The sequence below is a fragment of the Hyperolius riggenbachi genome, chromosome 9 (genome assembly GCF_040937935.1).
Source record: "Hyperolius riggenbachi isolate aHypRig1 chromosome 9, aHypRig1.pri, whole genome shotgun sequence".
Taxonomy (NCBI): Eukaryota; Metazoa; Chordata; class Amphibia; order Anura; family Hyperoliidae; genus Hyperolius; species Hyperolius riggenbachi.
Window position 1 is genome coordinate 48,927,444 of NC_090654.1, and position 19,566 is coordinate 48,947,009.

The 19,566-nt window shown below is 47.1% G+C and overlaps 1 protein-coding gene and 1 non-coding gene across 2 annotated transcripts in view; one reads left to right on the forward strand and one right to left on the reverse strand.

The window, feature by feature from the left end:
• Positions 1-6,458: 6,458 nt before the first annotated feature.
• On the reverse strand, positions 6,459-6,623 carry LOC137533703 (U1 spliceosomal RNA). The gene has a single exon (XR_011024188.1). It is a non-coding gene; the product is annotated as a U1 spliceosomal RNA (small nuclear RNA).
• A 2,694-nt stretch (positions 6,624-9,317) lies between these two features.
• COL7A1 (collagen type VII alpha 1 chain) overlaps positions 9,318-19,566 on the forward strand; it is a 331,680-nt gene continuing 321,431 nt past the window's right edge. Inside the window, exon 1 of the mRNA XM_068254821.1 lies at positions 9,318-9,746. The gene's annotated coding sequence lies outside the window, so the exon portion shown is untranslated. The remainder of the gene's footprint in view (positions 9,747-19,566) is intronic.

A 19,566-nucleotide genomic window follows, 5' to 3' on the forward strand; every position in this document is an offset into this window, starting at 1 on the left:
GCTGTCTGCGCTCAGGGCTGCCGCACGGCTGCACGGCCCCTAGAAACGGGTCTGGGCACCACCAGGGGAGGGGTTTAGGGTTAGGCACCACCAGGGAGGGGAGTCTTAGGGTTAGGCACCACCAGGGGAGGGGTTAAGGGTTAGGTACCACCAGGGAGGGAGGTCTTAGGGTTAGGCACCACCAAGGAGGGAGGTCTTAGGGTTAGGCACCACCAGGGTGCGTTAGACATCAGTAGAGGGAGGGTTCTGAGTGAGAGTAGGGTTAGGTTTAGCCATAGTAAAATATCAGTAAACATTACCCATATTTTACTGCCAGAGTCCAGCAGTAGAATATCTGTAATTTCTAGCGATATTCCACTAGCAGAAATCCCTTGTGCCCTTTTTTTCCAAGCGCATTTATTTCATGTTGGTTCAGAAGTGTGTAAAAGAATGTAAACTATCAATAATTAATTTATGAATACTGACTGTCTCTATCTCAGACCCGAAAGCCAAGCTAACTGCCCAAAATAAAAGAGCAGCTGTATTCTTATTTACTAGGGCTGAGTGCACAGATTTCCAAAAATTCTGACTTTTGCATCGGAATTTTGCAACTTTAAGTTGAAAGTCGGAATTTGGAATTCACTAATATTCACGGAATTTGGAATTCACCAGTTCCTGGTGTCTAGTGGCCCCTCCCTCCTCCATACAGTCTCCTGGTGTGTATTGATCCCCTCGCGGCCCTAAACAGTTCCCTGGTGCAAAGTGGTTCCCCTCCTACCCCTATACAGTTCCCTAGTGTCTAGAGCTTTCCCCTCCCTCCAGCATATGGCTTCCATGGGGATCTAGGCCTTCACCCCAAATATAACTTCCCTGGTGGTCTAGAGTTGGTCAAACATAATGCAAAGTGGGGAAACCACTTTTGAGCCAAAGATGGCTCTGCAGGCCATATTTGTCCCATGGGCCAAAGTTTGGCATGTATGCGATTTGTCCCATGGCCCAGAGTTTAGCATGTATGCTTTATACTTTTCTTGTGGTTCTGGGTCACCATGAGCTGTTCGGGTATTTCTAGTTCTTTTTGTTGTTTAGAGAACCCTCTGTGATATGTAAATGTTATAAGCTATAGGCTTGCTATCAGGGCAGTTTCAAGACTAAAATTAACCTGGGTGAGGGTGTAAAAATTGCGCTCCCCCCCCCCCTGCAGAGCCAGGTATAGGTGCCTGCAGTATAGGTTAGCCAGGTCTAGTTGCACTCAGAATAGGTAGCCAGCTATACATCCCCCCTGTATAGGTAGCCATGCATAGGTACCCCACTTTAGGTAGCCAGCCATAGGTCCCCCCAGAATAGGTAGCCAGGCATAGGTGCCCCAGTATAGTTTCCCCCAGTGTAGGTTTTTCAGGTAGGTGCCTCCAGTATAGGTAGCCAGTATAGTTGCCCCCAGCATAGGTTAGATAGGCAGATGCCCCCAGTATAGGTTAGATAGGTAGGTGCCCCCAGTACAGGTTAGCTAGGTGGGTGCCTCTAATATAGGTAGCCAGAATAGTCGCCACCAGCATAGGTTAGTTAGGTAGGTGCCTCCAATATAGGTAGCCAGTATAGTTGCCACCAGTATAGGCTAGCTAGGTAGGTAGGTGCCCCCAGTACAGGATAGATAAGTAGGTGCCCCAGTATAGGTTAGATAGGTAGGTGCCCCCAGTATAGGTTAGATAGGTAGCTGCCCCCCAGTATAGGTTAGATAGGTAGGTGCCTCCAGTATAGGTTAGATTAGGTAAGTGCCCCCAGTATAGGTTAGATTGGTAGCTGCCCTCCAGTATAGGTTAGATTGGTAGCTGCCCCCAGTATAGGTTAGATTAGGTAGCTGCCCCCAGTATAGGTTAGATAGGTAGCTGCCCCCCCAGTTTAGGTTAGATTAGGTAGCTGCCCCCCAGTATAGGTTAGATTAGGTAGCTGCCCCCCCAGTATAGGTTAGATTAGGTAGCTGCCCCCCCCCAGTATAGGTTAGATTAGGTAGCTGCCCCCCAGTATAGGTTAGATAGGTATCTGCCCCCCAGTATAGGTTAGATTAGGTAGCAGCCCCCCCCCCAGTATAGGTTAGATTAGGTAGCTGCCCCCCAGTATAGGTTAGATAGGTAGCTGCCCCCCAGTATAGGTTAGATTAGGTAGGTGCCCCCCAGTATAGGTTAGATTAGGTAGGTGCCCCCCAGTATAGGTTAGATAGGTAGCTGCCCCCCAGTATAGGTTAGGTAGGTAGGTAGGTGCCCTTTCCCCCTCCCCATAATGGAGGTGGAAGTCAACCGCGGGGAATACAGCCCGAGCTCTCCCTCCCTTCCTCTCTGTGCTTCCTCCTCCGACTACAGAGTCAGCGCAGGGAAGCGCTGTAAATAGTCAGTAACTCACCTCCCTGGTTCCAATCGCCAGTCACTAGCCGCTGGTCTCCTCCTCTGCATAGACGCTTATACAAACGCTGTTCCTGCTAAACAGGAAGTATAGTGTGTATAAGCGTCTATACAGAGGAGGAGACCAGCTGCAAGTGAGCGGCGATTGGAACCAGGGAGGTGAGTTACTGACTATTTACAGCGCTTCCCTGCGCTAACTTTGCAGGCAGAGGGGGAGCACGGAGGGCGGCCCGGAAGAGGAAGGGAGGAAGAGGTCAAGCTGCCCTCCCTGTGGCTGACTCCCCCTCCATTACAGCGCCCCCCTCCCAACAGCGCCCAGGGCGGCCGCACGGCCCTAGAAACGGGCCTGCTTGCTATACCCTAGCGGTTCTGGATGTGAGCCTGGCTTCAGGGGCATAAGGAGATAATTTGCATATTCAGCAGTGATGCATTGTGGGTAACCACAGTTAATCACTTCAAGCAGAATTATCACAAATCCCTTCTGTTTTAAGAAGGGAAACTACACTGAGCGTTGGCTTTTTAGTAGGAGGGCTTTTTCAATCTCCTTTAGTCCCCTATACTTTCCTCATAGTTTTGGGTCACCCTGAGCTGCTTGGGTATTCTTCATGAATTAGGATAGCTATTTGCCCTTGGTGAGCCACCTATTCAGCATTGTCAGCTCTATCTGATGAATGAGATGGATGGAGGAGAGGTCGGAGGTCACAGGCCATGAATCAGCCTGCAGAAGAAGAAGAATTCCCAGTAAGATGTATGACCTTCTCATGCAGTAAAAGCCAGGAAACAGCAATAAGCTGCCTGAGAGACTGAGATAAACTCACACACCTTGCTGCGGCTCCACTGGAGTGATGGGGTCAATTGCCTACATGGAATAAACATGTCACACATGGCAGGTATGTATCAGATGTTAGTGTCACTGTGGATGCAGCTCCTCCCCCCAGCCCCACCCAACGGGAGATTCTTTCCAAATTTAACTTCAGAAGCTATCCAGAGGTCATCCGCAGGCTCTACAATTATGCAAGCCCTGCAGCCATATACATTCTTTATGTAAATACGCTGCTGGAGTGGACTGATTTAATTAAGGAATGTTTTCTCAACAAAAAATGTAAACGGATATAAGAATATATGTGCTCGCTCTCGACTGTATTCTCTAGTATAAATATTTAACCAATTCAACTAAACGCTGCCCTGTCTTCCATATTGTAGGGTTCACTTCTGACCATCCTGATTGTTGGTGGAGGGGTGTCCTCAGCTGAACATTATCTGACCATCCACCCACACAGGTAATAGCATATGTCAACACACACCCTAAAAAAGTGGTCCATCTGCAAATTTAGGTTTCATTCACACTGGGTTCACTGCTGGACCATTTCCAAAACAAGATGGCAGTTGGCCCAAAAACATGCTACATGGATGCCTACTTTATTTTGGACTCAGACATTACAGGACAGTGTGGAGGTCTTATGAAGTCCATGTCTTGGTAAGTCAGACCCTCCAGAAGATCTGGGTTGCGCTCCTCTTCATGACGCACCCATGAGAGCATGGCCGTGCCTGCTGCAGTCGCACAAAGCCTCACAAGTAACTCTGGCTTACTATCCATCCATGAAAAGGAGCGTAGCCCAGATCTTCAATCCAACAACCCTTTTGCCGCATTTCTTTGCAAGCAGCAACAGAGGTCCGGAGACCGGGGGACAATGTGGAAAGCCTCTATAGGATTCAGAGGCTTCCCTCTTCTCAGTTACGAATGTTTTCTCCTGTAGGTTGTGAGGTGGGACCTCCACTGATTAGACTTATCTTCCAACACTCTGGAAGAGATTGTGATCTGGGAAATTTGGAAGCCAAAGAAAATGCAATTCCTCAGATCAAGCCACCTACCTCTATTGCTCTATGATCCAGTTCATGTGCCCATTGTAGGTCTGTGATCAGGGGTTAGCTTGGGCAGCTTGACTGACCTGTGGCTTCTCAGCTCCATAACCATAAGTGTTCTCTTCTGATGCCTTTCTTGTGTACAGTATGTATGAATGTATGTACAGTACATCAGCCCCACTACCCCATACATAAATACATCATCCATGGTTGAGACAGTGTTCTACATACTTTTTCACCGGAAGATGCAGCATGTCCCTATGAAACATGTAGACCAAATTCTTTCTTTAAGATAAGGTTCCAAATATGAATATGCTGAATACACTAAGGACAGTCCACTTCCTCAGATCAAATAACAAACAGTGCCTGTTCTGTGATACAAGTCAGCTCAGAGCGCCTAAGGACAGTCATTTTTTATCATCTTATATATCTATGAGATCCACTTTTTTGGGGCGCCTCCTCTCTCCCAGTTTATATGTCATCACCCCAGGGGCGTAACAAGAAATCACTAGGTCCCCCTGCAAAAAGAAAATCAATGGGGCAGGAGGGGCGGCAACATGATGGGAAAGCGTGGCTGCACATCGGCGTGGAGGGGCTTTCCCCTCAGCACGCTCCCCTCCTGCAATTATCAGTGGCAGCGGGCGGCGGCGGGAACACATACCTCCATTCACCCCGGAGGTCCATGTCTAAGTGCTTCACGCTACTTCTTGTTTAAACAGGAAGTAGCGTCACGGCCAGACACTTAGAGATCGGAACCTCCGGCGCATGGAACGCATGGATGTATGTGTTCCTGTCCGCCGCCCGCTGCCACTGATATTTGCAGGAGTGGAGCGCTGAGAGAAGAGCCCGAGGTGAGGGGGGGGAGACTGTTCCCCCTTCCCGCCGATGTGCGGCCATGCTTTCCCCTCATGTTGTGACCCATCCTGCCCCCCAAAACGGCCCTGAGCGGGACTCCCGCAGGTGCAGGGGCTGCAGCCCCTATTGTTACGCCGCTGCATCACCCTTCATCATACATACCTCCCAACTTTTTGAGATGAGAAAGAGGGACACTTAAGCCATACCCCTGCCACACCCCTGATCACACCCCCGTCACATAACTATTCACACATTCCATAATGATTTCATAAGAAAAATATGTTGTTTAATAATTGAAACCACACTGGTCCTTTCTATCCTGCTTTATTTTCCTTCATATTAACATTTTAAAATGAGTAATATATCAATTTAAAGGTTGGGAATAAAGTTTAGAGTCAATCAAACACATTTTAGAAGAGAAATATATATATTTACATAGAAAGAGGGACAAAGTCCTGAAAGAGGGACAAATGAGGAGGAAAGAGGGACAGGGCTCCCAAAGAGGGACTGTCCCTCCAAAAGTGGGACAGTTGGGAGCTATGATCATACTCTTACTTGGAACATTATGTCTACATTTTCTTTTTATCTGAAACAAGATATCACCCCATACATTCCTGATGTAGAGCTGGGTGTCAGGGAGATAGCTGTCCTCCCACCTGAAATCCATGGTCTCCATTGAGGATCACAGCAGACATCACTGTGTGACATGATGTGAGTCACTCCGCCCCCATCTCCAGTGGCTGCACACTGGCAGTACATCACAAGGCAGCTGTGTACCATCTGCAGAACTCATCTGCTAATCTCAGCCCATTGCAAGTTGTATCAATGTTCTGCTTTATTGACTGGCCCTCCAGCGCAGGAGATGTCTGTTCAGTGCGAAGTACTGAGTCACCTCCTGGAACATCCCCACATTAATAACAGCAGAACGTCAGACGGAGGCTGCAAATTCTAAAGTGGATTCCAATTTATCATCACATCCCTCGAGTCCAAATATCTCATTGTTTCATTCCTCGGTCCTTACAGGACATACTTGCTGTGAAATATTAAAACATTGCTCCGTGCCAGAAGGAAAATCAATTAGTGAATCATTCATTTTGCTGTAGTACACTTTTTAAGAAAATTGTCAGCATGGGGTCCCCCCCCTCCTAAGCCTCTTTAACTCCTTGTCACCCATACAGGCTGGTATATTCAGAATTCAGAGTCCACGCCGCATGGGGCTCCACAACCTAAGCTATACCAGCCCACATGGACAATGATTTGATGGGGGGCCTGGAAGAGGGGGTTGGCCAAGCCTCACCCTCTCTCCCAAAGATCTTGTCCATACCAAGTCCTTTGGCGTTCTTAACCACAAATACTTACTTTTTTTTCCAGGGGAAAGCATGAACGCAGTGCCCCACTATCACAAATTATGCAGTCGAGTTTCCAGCAATTAGGGGAAATCGCAGGGGTAAACCCACCCGGAGTGCAATGGATGAGCCTAACCCTGGGAGAACCACCTTCGTGATCATGGTGTCTTCCCTGCCAGGTAAGGTACCTTTAATTTATGATCCCACGCCGATGTCATCTTGAAAAGTCTCATGTGGCCCCCACCCTCCCTTATACAGTTCCCTAGTGTTTATTGTAAACATTATTTTGATTATTTGTTTGCCTGCTGGTGATTTAAAAGGCATTTCATTTACATGTTGTAAATATATCACCTAGGAGAAAACATTTTGCCAGTTTTCTCTGTCAATTACATTAGCTGCACATTTTTCAAGCACACACGGGCCCCAGAGGCGTCATTAGGGTTGGTGTCACCCGGTGCGGAAACTCATAGTGTCACCCCGTTCTTACCCAATAAACCTCCAACCTCACCAGGCTAAACAAAACTAATAATACTTTTTTTTTGCAATATCTTCACTTGTTACATTTGCTGAGAATGGAATTGGGAAGGGCTTATACTGGGGTGATACTGAAACCATTTGCTACAGGGGAGAGAGGAGTTGTGCAATAGCTTGGTATATATTTACATAGTCCTACTCCACTGTCCCTCAGCCTGGAGCTTGGTGTCACCCCCTCTGCTGGTGACACCTGGGCCCATATGCAATTCACTTTTTCTCCTGAGTTTTCTCTTATTATTTTCAAACTTGTCAATAAAATACCCTTTAAACCACCCGAGAGCAAAAAAAAAAAATACTCAAAATAATTTTGAAAATACTTTTTCACCTACTTTTGGTGCTTTTTCCATTGCAACATGCTAAAAAGATATTCTAAATGGAAGATGAAAAATTATCTATTAGGAGAAAACTCAGGTGAAAAAATTAATTGCATATGGCCCCTAGTGCGGTCCGCACCTACCGCACCCCTACTAATGGGCCCATATGCAAGTCAGTTTTCCTCCTAGGTGATAATTTTCATAGTCTCCTTATAATAACTTTTAAGCATTTTGCAATTGAAAAAGTACCTTAAAGTTGATGAAAAAGTACTATCAATTTTTTTTTGTATTTTCTTGCTGGTTGGAGGTTTCAAATGCATTTTATAACAAGATGTGAACATATTACTGGGGAGAAAACTCAGGAGAAAAAGGTAATTGCATAGGGCCCATGGTGTGGAGAAATGCATGCAGAAAAACGCATGCAGAAAACTGAAAGACAAGAGTGGCCCCTGCCTCAAGGGGGCGAAATATCCTCATACATTTAAACATAAGGGGTGCCTCTCTTTTTGTCTTTCCCCTAAATTGGTGGTACACCACATGAGAGGAGAGAGCAGCAGCAGCATACTTGTCCTTTTACTATCCTACCTGTGACCAGTATTACTGAAGAGAGCTTCCCTGTGGACTACAAGGGGTTTTATACCTATGTTGCCAGGGCAGTTCTTCCATGAAGCAACGTGAATCACTTGCTTAAAGAGAACCTGTACTGAGTAAAATTATTTAAAATAAACACGAGGTAACTTCAAATAAACATTACATAGTTACCTTGCCATCAGTTCCTCTCAGAAGCTCACCATTTTCTTCTTACAGTGATCCCTTCCAGTTCTGACAACATTTTGTCAGAATTTAAATATATCAGTTGCTGTCAGTTATTTATCAGTTGCTGTCAGTTATAGCTGAGAGGACAACTGAGATGCCCGGTAATGTCTATGTTTTCCTATGGCTCAAGTGGGCGGTTAGTTTAACAGTGTGCTGACCAGAAAGCTGTTATGGGGTAATGGCCATTTTCAAAATGGAGGACAGAGAATTTCCTTGGTCACAGTGGACAAACAGGACGTGGGAAAGGAAAAAGAGCTTGAGGAGTAGATTACACGAGTGGCAAGTATGACTTGTGTATGTTTATTTTGACTTTAATTTTCAGTTCAGGTTTTTTTTAAGGGCGGCGACAATTAGAATGCAGCAAAAGCGGCTTCTCGCCCCAAATATCCCCATCCTCGCACTCCCTGTCACCCCCTCCCTAGTTGTGCGGTGCCGCTTCACTCACCTGCTTTGGGATCCCCATCCATTTGTCCAGCATCTTGTGTCCATGGCTACAGCGGTGCCTCATGTGACCTGTTACGTGCTGCAGGGTCACATGAGGCGGTGCTGTAGTCAGAGAGGAAGCAGGATTTCACGCGTGGCTAGTGACCCCATTGCCAATCTGCTGACAGCGGGTGAGTTATGCGGCGCTGGTGCAGCACACACCCGGCATCCTGGGGATCAGATGCTGCGGGCCAGCAGGGAGGAGATGCTGTCTTGGAAGAAGCAGAAGGTGGCAAGTTGTAGTGCCAGTGCCTGCAATGCACAGCCTGATGTGTCTCTCCTCACTGGTCACAATGCTTCAGGCAGCAAAAAGTCTAGAAACGTCCCTTTAAGTTACCAGCACCTAATGGTGAATAGAACTGTTTTTACATCTGATTTTATGTTTTTTCCTATGCTTTTTTTTGGGGGGATAGGATAAAAATATCTGTCTAGTACCTGCACCCCCATTATCATCCCAGTGCTGTGCTCTCACCGACTGTATGCAGAACATGACCTGGAATTGACACTACTGCCAAAGTTTGAGAATCAGAGTAGCTCATCCAGTGAGTGGGGCTTTCCTCATGGCCAGATGCTCTCTCTATTACATCCTCTCTCCCCTCTTGGTTTGGGAATAAATCTTTTCTTGAGTCAGACAGGAGGGGGTGTGTCCACTCCAGGCCTGTGCTGAAAAGCAGAGGGGATAATATTCTGTGTCGCACACTTCTCACTCTCCACTCACCTGGCTGGCAAGACTCAGCAGCCAGATTTAAATAGCATTCAATCCATTGGCTGCAGGGAAAAGGGAAGGACGCAGGATTAATTACAGTGCACTTTTTTGTGTGGCTTTAGGGTGCATGTTTTAAAACAAAAAAAAGAAAAGAAAAAACAAAACTGGAACAGTCAACGACAGAAAGAAGCGAAGCGAGAACAAGGCAAAGGAAGGATTTGGGGAAGTTTATTTATGGGACCTTTTTAAGCTACTTTTTTAACTTGTTAATTTATTTATTTTTATACGAATTTAAAGACTTGGCAACTCTTTCTGCTTTGAGAAACTGCTTTCATGAGGAGTAAAGATACAGAAGAAGGAGGCTAAACTTGTTGGGACAAGAGCGAATTAGAATTCTCAGCTAACTGGAAGGGAAGGGAAGAGAACAGGTCTTTTGGATTATGTGTGAACAGCAAAGGTAACTTTTGGATAAAATCATTTTTTTTTTTAATTTCCAATTCTTTGCAGTGTTGCTTTCTGTTCAGATAATTTTTAATGAATGGGCTTTGCAGACACTGATTTCAATTAGTTAACGCTGGTCTACTGAAGACAGAGGAGAGGGCAATTAGCACTGCAAATAGTCACCATTCAGTCTTTATAACTGTTACCTGTCCTCATATTCAGTTATTATTATAATTATTTAGTATCTGTATAGTGCCGACATCTTCTGTAGCGCTGTACAGACTGGGAGTATATTGTTTTGTCACTAACTGTCCCTCAGAGGGGCTCACAATCTAGTCCCTACCATAGTCATGTGTATGTATTGTGTTTGTGTAGTGTATGTATCGCAGTCTAGGGCCAATTTAGGGGGGAGCCAATTAACTTATCTGTATGTTTTTGGGATGTGGGAGGAAACCGAAGCGCCAGGAGGAAACCCACGCAGAAACAGGGATAACATACAAACTCTGTGCAGATAGTGCCCTGGCTGGGATTTAAAACAGGGACCCAGTGCTGCAATGCGAGAATGCTAACCACTAAGGCCTGGTGCACACCAAAACCCGCTAGCAGATCCGCAAAATGCTAGCAGATTTTGAAACGCTTTTTCTTATTTTTCTATGGCGTTTTGCTAGCGTTTTGCGGATTGTGGCAGCGGATTTCAGTATAGTACATTTCATATATTGTTACAGTAAAGCTGTTACTGAACAGCTTCTGTAACAAAAACGCCGGCAAAACCGCTCTGAACAGGCGTTTTTCAGAGCGGTTTGCGTTTTTCCTATACTTAACATTGAGGCAGAAACGCATCCGAAATCCAAAAAATGCCTCATCCCGGCATTTTTCGTTTCTGCAAAACGCCTCCCGCTCTGGTTTGCACCACCCCATTGAGATACATTGACCAAGCGGATCCGCAGCCGCAAGCGGCTGCAGAAACGCTGAAAAAGCCGCTCGGTGTGCACCAGCCCTTAGAGAGCACACTTATCTGTCAGTTTTCTGTGTGCGTTTTTCTACACGTTTTCTGCACACCACGGGCCTGATTCACTAAACCGTGATAACTGATATCACGGTCGCGCTAGTGTTTTGCGTGTGTGTTATAACACGGTATGCGGTTAGCGTGCGCAAACTGTTACGCAAAACGCTAGCGCGACAGTGATATTAGTTATCACGGTTTAGTGAATCAAGCCCAATGTGTGGAGTAGCATGTGGAAAACGTGCATGTCACAGCAGTTAAGGGCTCATTCAAGCTAAAAAGGGCATGCACGATTGCAACTTAGTGCATGCATTCCCTATGCACAGCATGCATGTTGCGGCGCATTATAGCACGGATGGCAGCCGCTGCAGCACAATAGAACACGACGGGTAAAAGGGGGCGTCGTCTGGTAAAATGTTACATCGGACCACGAAGGAACGCACAGCTGTACTGTGAATGGTAACATGAAAATCTATGGACTTTCATGTTACCATGCTGTTTGCACACAATGTGCAGTGCTTCAAAACTGATTGCCCAGCACATAGTGTGAATATGTATGTGCTAATGTACTAGATATCAAAAACACACACAGTGCTACACTGCTGTCAGTTCTTTTTTTTTCTGCATGTGAAAAATGCATTTAAGTATGCACTAGCCCACTCATTAAGGGCTCTGCCTCTGATACAGGAGACCTGGGATCAAATCTCGGCTCTTCCTGTTCAGTAAGCCAGTTCCTATTCAGTAAGGAGACTTTGGGCAAGACTCCCTAACACTGCTACTGCCTATAGAGCGCGTCCCTGTGGCTGCAGCTCAAGCGTTTTGAGTCCGCCAGGAGAAAAGCCCACGATAATTTTCGGTGTCTTGTCTTGATTAACATTCGTTGTCAGTTTTCCTGTGCAGAACAGGTACATGAAAACAGGCAAGTGTGAAAACCGTTGAATACGCCAGAGCAGCCAACTAGACTTTAGATGCAAGATCAGTACAGAGTGATAACTGGATTTGGGCTTGCTGCTTTTGGCATAGTCTTTGTGAATACCGATAAACACCCCCACTGAAATGCAATGGCAGCTCCAGGCTCTTTGGGCATAGATATCTCCAGGCTCTTTGGGCACAGATATCTCCAGGCTCTTTGGGCACAGGTATCTCCAGGCTCTTTGGGCACAGGTATCTCCAGGCTCTATGAGCTCAGGTATCTCCAGGCTCTTTGCACACAGGTATCTCCAGGCTCTTTGAGCTCAGGTATCTCCAGGCTCTTTGAGCTCAGGTATCTCCCAGCTCTTTGCACACAGGTATCGCCCAGCTCTTTGCACACAGGTATCTCCCAGCTATTTGCAAACAGGTATCTCCCAGCTCTTTGCACACAGGTATCTCCAGGGTCTTTGCATACAAGTATCTCCAGGGTCTTTGCACACAAGTATCTCCAGGGTCTTTGCACACAAGTATCTCCAGGCTCTTTGCACACAAGTATCTCCAGGCTCTTTGTCCACATGTATGTCCAGGCTCTTTGTCCACATGTATGTCCAGGCTCTTTGTGTACAGGTATCTCCAGGCTCTTTGCACACAGGTATCTCCAAGCTCTTTGCACACAGGTATCTCCCAGCTCTTTGCACACAGGTATCTCCCAGCTCTTTGCACACAGGTATCTACAGGGTCTTTGCACACAAGTATCTTCAGGCTCTATGTGCACAGGTATTTCCAGGCTCTTTGTGCACAGGTATCTCCAGGCTCTTTGCGCACAGGTATTTCCAGGCTCTTTGTGTACAGGTATCTCCTGGCTCTTTGCGCACATGTATGTCCAGGCTCTTTGCGCACATGTATGTCCAAGCTCTTTGCACACAGGTATCTCCAAGGCTCTTTGCACACATGTATCTCCAGGCTCTTTGAGCTCAGGTATCTCCAGGCTCTTTGAGCTCAGGTATCTCCAGGCTCTTTGAGCTCAGGTATCTCCAGGCTCTTTGAGCTCAGGTATCTCCAGGCTCTTTGAGCTCAGGTATCTCCAGGCTCTTTGAGCTCAGGTATCTCCAGGCTCTTTGAGCTCAGGTATCTCCAGGCTCTTTGAGCTCAGGTATCTCCCAGCTCTTTGCACACAGGTATCGCCCAGCTCTTTGCACACAGGTATCTCCCAGCTATTTGCAAACAGGTATCTCCCAGCTCTTTGCACACAGGTATCTCCAGTGTCTTTGCACACAAGTATCTCCAGGGTCTTTGCACACACCAAGTATCTCCAGGCTGTCAGTTTTCCTGTGCAGAACAGGTACATGAAAACAGGCAAGTGTGAAAACCGTTGAATAAGCCAGAGCAGCCAACTAGACTTTAGATGCAAGATCAGTACAGAGTGATAACTGGATTTGGGCTTGCTGCTTTTGGCATAGTCTTTGTAAATACCGATAAACACCCCCACTGAAATGCAATGGCAGCTCCAGGCTCTTTGGGCACAGATATCTCCAGGCTCTTTGGGCACAGGTATCTCCAGGCTCTTTGGACACAGGTATCTCCAGGCTCTTTGCACACAGGTATCTCCCAGCTCTTTGCACACAGGTATCTCCAGGGTCGTTGCATACAGGTTTCTCCATTCTCTTTGCACACAAGTATCTCCAGGCTCTTTGTCCACGTGTATGTCCAGGCTCTTTGTGTACAGGTATCTCTAGGCTCTTTGCACACAGGTATCTCCCAGCTCTTTGCACACAGGTATCTCCAGGCTCTATGTGCACAGGTATTTCCAGGCTCTATGTGCACAGGTATCTCCAGGCTCTTTGCACACATGTATGTCTAGGCTCTTTGCACACATGTATGTCCAGGCTCTTTGCACACATGTATGTCCAGGCTCTTTGCACACAGGTATCTCCAAGGCTCTTTGCACACAGGTATCTCCAGGCTCTTTGAGCTCAGGTATCTCCAGGCTCTTTGAACACAGGTATCTCCCAGCTCTTTGCACACAGGTATCTCCCAGCTCTTTGCACACAGGTATCTCCCAGCTCTTTGCACACAGGTATCTTCCAGCTCTTTGCACACAGGTATCTTCCAGCTCTTTGCACACAGGTATCTCCAGGGTCTTTGCACACAAGTATCTCCAGGGTCTTTGCACACAAGTATCTCCAGGCTCCATGAGCACAGTTATCTTCGGGCTCTTTGCGCACAAGTATTTTCATGCTCTTTGTGCACAGGTATCTCCAGGCTCTTTGTGTACAGGTATCTCCAGGCTCTTTGCGCACATGTATGTCCAGGCTCTTTGCACACAGGTATCTCCAAGGCTATTTGCACACAGGTATCTCCAGGCTCTTTGAGCTCAGGTATCTCCAGGCTCTTTGAGCTCAGGTATCTCCCAGCTCTTTGCACACAGGTATCTCCCAGCTCTTTGCACACAGGTATCTCCCAGCTCTTTGCACACAGGTATCTCCCAGCTCTTTGCACACAGGTATCGCCCAGCTCTTTGCACACAGATATCTCCCAGCTCTTTGCACATTGGTATCTCCAGGGTCTTTGCACACAAGTTTCTCCAGGCTGTCAGTTTTCCTGTGCAGAACAGGTACATGAAAACAGGCAGAGCAGCCAACTAGACTTTAGATGCAAGATCAGTACAGAGTGATAACTGGATTTGGGCTCGCTGCTTTTGGCATAGTCTTTGTGAATACCGATAAACACCCCCACTGAAATGCAATGGCAGCTCCAGGCTCTTTGGGCATAGATATCTCCAGGCTCTTTGGGCACAGATATCTCCAGGCTCTATGTGCACAGGTATTTCCAGGCTCTTTGTGCACAGGTATCTCCAGGCTCTTTGCGCACATGTATTTCCAGGCTCTTTGTGTACAGGAATCTCCAGGCTCTTTGCGCACATGTATGTCTAGGCTCTTTGCACACATGTATGTCCAGGCTCTTTGCGCACAGGTATCTCCAAGGCTCTTTGCACACAGGTATCTCCAGGCTCTTTGAGCTCAGGTATCTCCAGGCTCTTTGAACACAGGTATCTCCCAGCTCTTTGCACACAGGTATCTCCCAGCTCTTTGCACACAGGTATCTCCCAGCTCTTTGCACACAGGTATCTCCCAGCTCTTTGCACACAGGTATCTCCCAGCTCTTTGCACACAGGTATCTCCCAGCTCTTTGCACACAGGTATCTCCCAGCTCTTTGCACACAGGTATCTCCAGGCTCTTTGAGCTCAGGTATCTCCAGGCTCTTTGAGCTCAGGTATCTCCAGGCTCTTTGCACACAGGTATCTCCCAGCTCTTTGCACACAGGTATCTCCCAGCTCTTTGCACACAGGTATCTCCCAGCTCTTTGCACACAGGTATCTCCCAGCTCTTTGCACACAGGTATCTTCCAGCTCTTTGAACACAGGTATCTCCAGGGTCTTTGCACACAAGTATCTCCAGGCTCTATGAGCACAGTTATCTTCAGGCTCTTTGCGCACAAGTATTTCCAGGCTCTTTGCGCACAGGTATCTCCAGGCTCTTTGTCCACATGTATGTCCAGGCTCTTTGCACACAGGTATCTCCAGGCTCTTTGCGCACAGGTATCTCCAGGCTCTTTGCACACAGGTATATCCCAGCTCTTTGCACACAGGTATCTCCAGGGTCTTTGCACACAGGTATATCCCAGCTATTTGCACACAGGTATCTCCAGGGTCTTTGCACACAAGTATCTCCAGGCTCTTTGCGCACAGGTATTTCCAGGCTCTTTGTGTACAGGTATCTCCAGGCTTTTTGCGCACATGTATGTCCAGGCTCTTTGCACACACGTATCTCCAAGGCTTTTTGTGTACAGGTATCTCCAGGCTCTTTGCGCACATGTATGTCCAGGCTCTTTGCACACAGGTATCTCCAGGCTCTTTGCGCACATGTATGTCCAGGCTCTTTGCACACAGGTATCTCCAGGCTCTTTGCGTACAGGTAAAGGCATCTCTGTGCATGTGTTTGTTTTCCACTTATACCAGTGGCAGCTGGATGGGAAAATGCTTCAGTAGGTATAGTTCTGCCCGTATACATAGGTCTTGTTTTTGTTAATATGTTATGCATATTCATAACTATCTGGCACTGTTACTTTACTGTATAAGGCTTACTCGGTAGGGAGCACAGTTTATTTATTTTGCCTTGATGATGTCTAACAACCGTGAAACATCTGCAAGCAAGATGAAATGGTCAGCTCTATGATTATAGGCTGTATTTATGGTACAGCTGGTGTGTGTGTGGCGGGGGTTATGGGTTTATTTGCATGGCTCTGCCCACTTATGTAGCATAAGTCACTAATCTCTGAAGTTTGTGATGGATATGATGACAAATACATTCTGTATGGCTAAGGCATTGCTGTACTTTATAGGGGTTTAATGCAGAGGCGTAGCTATGGCTTTCAGCGCTCGGGGACAAAGACAGTTTTTGCGCCCCCTCTGGACAAAATGGGCATGGCCACACATCAAAATGTGGTCATGGTCATGGGTGGAGTCAAAAGTTATTTAGATGGCTATATGTGCCCCCTACCCCATTCAGATAGCCAGATGTGCCCCCTTCACCCTGTTTAGGTAGCCAGATGTGCTCTCTTTAGATAGCCTTATTCTGCTGCTGTTAACGCTTCTGCAGAGTTTTCTCAAAAACTACAAGTCCAATTTGAAAAACATTTTTTTTACTTGTTTTCATGGAAATACAGAATCCATGCCGTTCGTATCAGCGACCTGTTCGTAAGTCGGGCGCTCGTTAGGTGGGGACTACCTGTATTTAGAATTTATATAGCACTGACATCTTCCGCAGCGCTGTACAGAGTACGTTGTCTGTCACTAACTGTCCCTCAGAGCGGCTCACAAGCTAGTCCCTGCCATAGTCATATGTCTATGTATGTATCGTGTAGTGCGTATGTCGTAGTCCAGAGACAATTTTTTAGGGGGAAGCCAATTAACTTATCTGTATGTTTTTGGGATATGGGAGGAAACCGGAGAACCCGGAGGAAACCCATACAGACACGAGGAGAACATTCAAACTCCTTGCAAATGTTGACCTAGCTGGGATTTGAAAGAAGGTGCTGCAAGGCAAGAGCGCTAACCACTACGCCACCGTGCTGCCCGATTAGCCCTAAAGTGTCCCTGAGACCTGCAATCAATAAGTCAAAAGAATTTATACTTATCTCGGGCTTCTTCCAGCCCCTTGTAGTCCGTCTGCTCCCGCAATGTTATCCTGATACCCAGTGGCGTAGCTAAGGAGCTGTGGGCCCCGATGCAAGTTTTACAATGGGCCCCCCCCCAAGCACTCTATACATAACAATTGATACGGCGCACCAAAACCTGCCAATGGCAACTACAGTGTTAGAGGTGCAGGAAGGGGATGGGGAACAGTTTGTTAGTGATTGCCACTATTCAAAGTATCTATAGAAGTGATTATTATGAACACAGGACCAATAGAGAGCTAATACTGTAGTTGAGGGAGGGCCCTTCGGGGCCCCTCTGGCCCAAGGGCCCCGATGCGGTCGCTACCTCTGCACCCCCTATTGCTACGCCCCTGCTGATACCCTCCGTTGTGCCACCGTAAGCCCTGTAAAGTCCACGACTCGGCTGAGACATGGCTGACGTCATCAGGTCTGTACTGCGCAGGCACAGTAATTCTGCGCCTGCGCAGTACAGACCTGACGTCGGCCCGAACCACGTGACCCGCGCAGTGGAGCGCACAGGAAGCCGACTTGGCGAGGTTGGCTTCTGCAGCGCAGGACACCGGGAGCCACTTGAGCTTTGGCGAGGGCACAGGACGGGGCTGGAGGAGGCCCCAGGTAAGTGGATTTTGTTGTTTTATTTTGCTTGGACCTTCCCTTTAATAATGAGAGGTATGAAGGAGTGACAAGTGTCAGACACCTGGGCTCTCTTACCACCGGACAAATTAGCAGAGAGACGCACGCACGTGCAAACCCTGGTAATGGAAGTTATTTTTGCCTGAGGCACATTCTATGGTCATGTGACTTGTCAAAAAGTACTAAGAGAGTTCTACACAAAACCATTATTTATCCATTTGTCATCTACACCAGCAAAACTCAGGTTCTCACAAAGAAAGATGGGCAGCCAGCTGGAAACAAAGCGTTCAGGAAAAAATATCCTGAACCTGTGCAGGAAACATGGGGTATTGAAACTAACGCTGATGGTCAGAGGAGTAACTAGAAATCACTGGGCCCCCCTGCGCTTTCTGCACAGGTAAACTGAGAACCAATGTTATTCAGACACAGACAGACACAGAACATTTATATCGTGCTTTTCTCCTGGCGGACTCAAAGCGCCAGAGCTGCTGCCACTAGGACATGCTCTATAAGCAGTAGCAGTGTTAGGGAGACTTGCCTAAGGTCTTCTACTGAATAGTGGCTGGCTTACTGAACAGGCAGAGCTGAGATTTGAACACTTGAACATTTGAACTAGTGCAAACTTGAATGTGTTTTCCCCATGCAGATGAAATCAGACAGCAGTCAAGCACTACAGACACTTTCTCTATCAATCACATTCGCTTCTGTGATAAAATGAGCATGTTTTCACACATACAGACACACATGTTGTGCATAAAACGAATACTGAAAAACCGCAGATGAGTGCGCTCCCAGCCTCAGCTTATTATACTCACTCTGTCCATCTCTGATGGAGCAGCCAGAACTGGCTCTGCAGACTTCTCCAGCATCACTACAGTACAGAACACTTGGGGAGGGGTAGACAGGTTGGGGGCTGGGCGCTGTACACAAGACCCTGCTGCACGCTGAATAGGGACTGTCTTCAAATCTTTGTCTACAAAACTTTGTATGATTCCTTATCTGTGGCTGAGCAGAGGCAGTCATTAGAACAATTGTGCAGGGAGCAGAACGTTTTTTTCTCTCTGTGCCCTTGTCAGTCTCTCAGGACAGGTAAAAAGAAACGTCTCCCCCCACGGGGCCCCCTGCAGCTTCTGGGCCCCCCTGCAGCTGCATCCCTTGCAAGCTATATAATTAAGCCCCTGCTGATGGGTTATTGGTGGTATTAAAACTAAACAGTTATGTCCTCTAATTGTTTTACGTTTGACTCTTGCTGTAATGGCCGGAGGACACTGTTGATTGGATCCAGCCTCTGGCAACAAGAAACGATTGACTTTAAAAGGTTGTGGACTATAAGCCTTGGTAGATTATTGGCCTTCTTGTGGCCTACTCAGCCCAAAGTGGCTTCATGCATTTTGGAGATAATCCTGATGGCTCTATCCACTACACTGTGATGATCTGTTATTGGTCATGTGAAAGTTATTACCTGTACTTACAAACAGATGTAGCTGTGCGCCTCCTGCAGAGCTATCGGCTATTGCTAGCGTATCACCCAACTCACCACTTGGGCACTGTATGACTGCAGCGCATCATTACATTCTATTGAGCGCCTCCCAACGCCATGCACAATTCAACTGATCCCCCCCCTCCAGGGGCTCAGGAACTACACGTCTCACGCTTTCTTGCACATGCCTCTGGGACTTGTAGTTTAGCTGCTGGATGTAGCAGTTGCAGTTGGTTAATGGATTCAGCTATGTGTATATCAGTAGCTCTGGATTACCTCCAGGTGTTCTGTGTTGAGCAGTTGTGATTCCGCTGCTGTACAGCGCAGTACATTGCACAGACTTGAAAGGGACGGTAGCAGCACATGCTGGAGGTAGAATGAAGGCGGACATGTGGAGCGCATACAGCAAGGCTGCTAAACTCTTCACAGTACACAATGTAACATTTCACAGATCCACCTTCCAGCCAAGATTCCGATTTAACTCCTAAGCCTCCTCCAGATTGACTTTCTCATTTATCTCTACAAGATGGCCTTTTCGCCTTTTCAGTGGTCTAACTCATACCTCCCAACTTTTTGAGATAAGAAAGAGG